Source organism: Akebia trifoliata, unplaced genomic scaffold (genome assembly GCF_017979445.1).
Source record: "Akebia trifoliata isolate Shusen 1 unplaced genomic scaffold, ASM1797944v1 Contig00888, whole genome shotgun sequence".
NCBI lineage: Eukaryota > Viridiplantae > Streptophyta > Magnoliopsida > Ranunculales > Lardizabalaceae > Akebia > Akebia trifoliata.
The window spans coordinates 29,319-32,703 of record NW_028237305.1 but is presented as its reverse complement, the minus strand read 5'-3'; the positions used below and the strand labels follow the sequence as shown (position 1 = coordinate 32,703).

General features: G+C 39.1%; 1 long non-coding RNA gene across 2 annotated transcripts; it reads right to left on the bottom strand.

Moving 5' to 3' along the window:
- Positions 1 to 460: 460 nt before the first annotated feature.
- Positions 461 to 3,385, bottom strand: LOC147380902 (uncharacterized). 2 transcript variants are annotated; one of them, XR_015174960.1, is made up of 3 exons: positions 2,588 to 3,385; positions 2,286 to 2,328; positions 461 to 1,908 (listed from the first exon to the last, which is right to left on the bottom strand). It is a non-coding gene; the product is annotated as an uncharacterized LOC147380902 (long non-coding RNA). The 2 variants fall into 2 exon arrangements; XR_015174961.1 differs by having other exon boundaries at positions 461 to 1,852; positions 2,588 to 3,382.

The following is a 3,385-nucleotide window of genomic DNA, read 5'->3' as shown; positions in this document are numbered from 1 at the left end:
TAAGTATTAGGGTCACATTGATTAGAGATACATAAGAGTAGAGTAAAAAAAATCATCATGCTCAATAATGCTCTGATTTCAAAGATTAGTCAACCGGCTGGACAAATGATTCGTCGCATGGTTTTCTAACTAGTGACGTTTGTCAGCCAATTGACGTTGTGATGCTGCTAACCAGTTGACGTTGTCGCTAATTGACATCATCCACTCCTAAGCTTACTGATAAACAGTTACTTTAGAGGTTAGTCAACTAGCTGGACAAATGGTTCGTCGCATGGATCTTCTACGTGCAAAATCTTGTGTCCCATAATTCTTGCAAGCCAGTTGACGTTTGTCAGCCAGTTGACATCATCCCCTCTTAAGCATTACTGATAAACAGTTGCTTTAGAGGTCAGCCAACTAACTGGACAAATGGGTCGTCGCATGGATCTTCTACATTCATAAACTTGCGTACCGATTTTCTTAGCCAGTTGACGTTTGTCAGCCAGTTGACGTCATCCACTCCTAAGCGTTACTGATAAACAGTTGCTTTAGAGGTTAGTCAACTAGCTGGACAAATGGTTCGTCGCATGGATCTTCTACGTGCATAAATCTTGTGTCCCATAATTCTGCAAGCCAGTTGACGTTTGTCAGCCAGTTGACATCATCCCCTCTTAAGCATTACTGATAAACAGTTGCTCTAGAGGTCAGCCAACTAACTGGACAAATGGGTCGTCGCATGGATCTTCTACATTCATAAAACTTGCGTACCGCGTTTGTCTTAGCCAGTTGACGTTTGTCAGCCAGTTGACATCATCCACTCCTAAGCGTTACTGATAAACAGTTGCTTTAGAGGTTAGTCAACTAGCTGGACAAATGGTTCGTCGCATGGATCTTCTACGTGCATAAATCTTGTGTCCCATAATTCTGCAAGCCAGTTGACGTTTGTCAGCCAGTTGACGTCATCCCCTCTTAAGCATTACTGATAAACAGTTGCTTTAGAGGTCAGCCAACTAACTGGACAAATGGGTCGTCGCATGGATCTTCTACATTCATAAAACTTGCGTACCGCGTTCGTCTTAGCCAGTTGACGTTTGTCAGCCAGTTGACATCATCCACTCCTAAGCGTTACTGATAAACAGTTGCTTTAGAGGTTAGTCAACTAACTGGACAAATGGTTCGTCGCATGGATCTTCTACGTGCATAAATCTTGTGTCCCATAATTCTGCAAGCCAGTTGACGTTTGTCAGCTAGTTGACGTCATCCCCTCTTAAGCATTACTGATAAACAGTTGCTTTAGAGGTCAGCCAACTAACTGGACAAATGGTCGTCGCATGGATCTTCTACATTCATAAAACTTGCGTACCGCGTTTCTCTTAGCCAGTTGACGTTTGTCAGCCAGTTGACATCATCCACTCCTAAGCGTTACTGATAAACAGTTGCTTTAGAGGTTAGTCAACTAGCTGGACAAATGGTTCGTCGCATGGATCTTCTACGTGCATAAATCTTGTGTCCCATAATTCTGCAAGCCAGTTGACGTTTGTCAGCCAGTTGACGTCATCCCCTCCTAAGCATTACTGATAAACAGTTGCTTTAGAGGTCAGCCAACTAGCTGGACAAATGGGTCGTCGCATGGTTCTTCTACGTGTACACCGTTTATCAAGCAATACTTTTAACAATTCAGCATTGGCCACCGCTAAGCAGACTAACAGATAAATGTTCTAAAGGTTGACTGATAAGGGTTATAAGTTCTCAATTTGTACTTCTGGTTACAATTCATCAGAAAGGAAATGCGAGGATGACAAAGTTTAAAGAAAATATATGGGAAGAAAGATTAAGATCCATACCTGCTTGTGGTTCCGAAGCTGAAATCGAGCTGCAATCGACCCAAAGAATCAGATCTTTATATCAATATTATGGATAGTCTTGGATCTGTAAAATTAAAAAAAAGAGAAGTTTCAATGTTATTTCATTCTCAAGTTCTGAATCATAAAAAAGACCCAATAAGGAAAAAAAAAAAGGAAAAAGATAATCAACAAAAAACAAAGAACAAGGAAACAACAAAAATCAATTAAGCTTACCAATTAGTAGTTTATGAACTATTATGGTGGCTAAAAAAAAAAAAAAGAAAAGAAGAAATTCTGATTCAGACTTCATTCAAGGTTTTCAAATGGACATAAATCCCATATTTAAAGTGACAGTCGAACTCAACAAGATTTGGGATTTTAGAAGGCATAAGTCCCTGTTCTAGTTTCCATATACAGTAAAATCAAAATTGAAAAATAGAAAATAACAAGAAGGGGACATACCTCCAGCAACAATAGAGGCACGATGGTGTGGCGTACTCTCTTCCTGGATAAAAAAAAGAAGATGGATTATATATATGTATATATAATACCCATAGTTCTTCAAATCCAGCAAAAATATACATAATACTTTTTTTAGTCGTCTGAAGAAAGAATGAGACTCGTGGTTCGTCCTCTGTGTTCGGGAACAAACCAGCAAAAAGGGTTTCTCAACAAAAAAGGGATAGAGGAGATCATCGCAGCCCTGTTTTGGGCACAAAAAAAAAAATTATTAAAGAAGAAGAAGGAAAAGAAGAGGAAGATACCTGTGGGCGCGTAATACTCTAAGAATGGATGTATTGCTGCAAATCCCTTCAAGAATCGATGATCCAAGTTGCTGCAAATCTCTTCAAGACTCAACCACGCCGGTAGTAGACGTGTGTTCTACCTATAAGAGAAGAATCGGTCTTGAAATCAGCAAAGCTTCACCAAACTCGTTGGACCTGTTTGTAGAAGAAACAGTTCTTTTCGGCACGGTGATGAGGGCAAAGACGTGGGGAAGAAGGAAGAAAAGAAAGCAAAAGAGATGGAAAGTTGCCGAGATTCAAGATCGATTTTCAAGATCTATGAAACTCACCTTCCATGGCCGACTTCGTGGCTGAAATCTGAGAGAGAGAAGCTCCAATCGAGTTCTCTAGAACGAACTGAATGAAGAAAAGAGCGAAGAGATTTAGATCTTAGTTTTGTTTAAAACTTCTATTGACACTCCGGTTTTTTTTTCAATTCCTAAACCGCAAAGGTTTATCCAAAAAGGCGTTAAAAAAAAAAATCGATTAAAAAAAAAAAAGAAATTGATAGTAAGCTAAGCTTACTAACTTAGTAAGATTGAACCTTACTAAGCGTCATTGGTTCATTTTCAATAAAACTGAAGCCCATTGTGAGTCAATTTAACTTAGCTCAATTAAAGTTGAGGCGACTCAGTAAAATCAGATGTGGGAATCTTTCAAGATCAACCCAAAAGCTTGACGAGTTAACTCAAACAAGAATGCTCAACAAAAAAAATTCCCTAAAAATAAACGCTGATTTCAGCTATTTTTGTGATTTAGAAATTTGAAGATCACTCG